This window comes from Etheostoma spectabile, chromosome 5 (assembly GCF_008692095.1).
Source record: "Etheostoma spectabile isolate EspeVRDwgs_2016 chromosome 5, UIUC_Espe_1.0, whole genome shotgun sequence".
NCBI lineage: Eukaryota > Metazoa > Chordata > Actinopteri > Perciformes > Percidae > Etheostoma > Etheostoma spectabile.
The window spans coordinates 23,262,797-23,263,587 of record NC_045737.1 but is presented as its reverse complement, the minus strand read 5'-3'; the positions used below and the strand labels follow the sequence as shown (position 1 = coordinate 23,263,587).

Here is a 791-nt window from a genome sequence, read left to right as displayed (position 1 = left end):
AAAAAAGGTCCCTTAGATTAGAATTAACTAAGGGCATTGCCAGACCTTCCTCCACAGCACTGGAAAGGAGGGTCTGGCGAGTCCACACAACATTCTGGAATGGGAGAAAAACTTCCTCTGGTTTATTAGCGTTTCTTTAAACCAATAATTGTCTTGGGACCCGACAGAGCCACTGCAAAATAGCCTCGGGAAGGAGTTTGTTTTGGTGTAGCGTGTACGTTCAAATGTAGTTTTTTTTCGGTTGCCAAATGACACTGTCACAGCTGAAACCACATGTGCAAAACTCTAACCAGCTGAACAGCTCACATCATCTGCAAAACTCATTCCAAGCAACACAACTATTCACACGTCTCAAAACAGGCTCAGTGCAGCCAAACACTATGAACAATCCTCATCAGGTAACTTACACTCTCATTCAGAACACACTGAGAGCAAAAACACTAGCATTAAACATCAATACAGAAAATGCTTTTCATCTTAACAGTTTGAATAATTTAAGTGACTTTACATAAACAATATTTTCTTCTTTTATACCAGTAAATAATGAATGATTATCCTCAGTTTGCTTACCTACACTATGTAAATAGATGTACGTTATTTATTTAGTTTGTAGTAATTTACGCAATTACTGGAAATGTTACAAATTAAAAGTACGTAATAGTTCAGAAGTTTTACAAGTTTTTTTTTATCAACACATTGGATGTCCTCTCTTGCCATGAACCTACAATATCTATATGGTAAATACAAAACTTCCCAATCTTGTTCACTAACAAGTCTAAAACAAGACACCT

The 791-nt window shown here is 36.5% G+C and overlaps 1 long non-coding RNA gene across 1 annotated transcript in view; it reads right to left on the bottom strand.

Moving 5' to 3' along the window:
• LOC116690402 (uncharacterized) overlaps positions 1 to 791 on the bottom strand; it is a 20,639-nt gene that overhangs the window by 8,923 nt on the left and 10,925 nt on the right. The gene's annotated exons all lie outside the window — the stretch shown is intronic.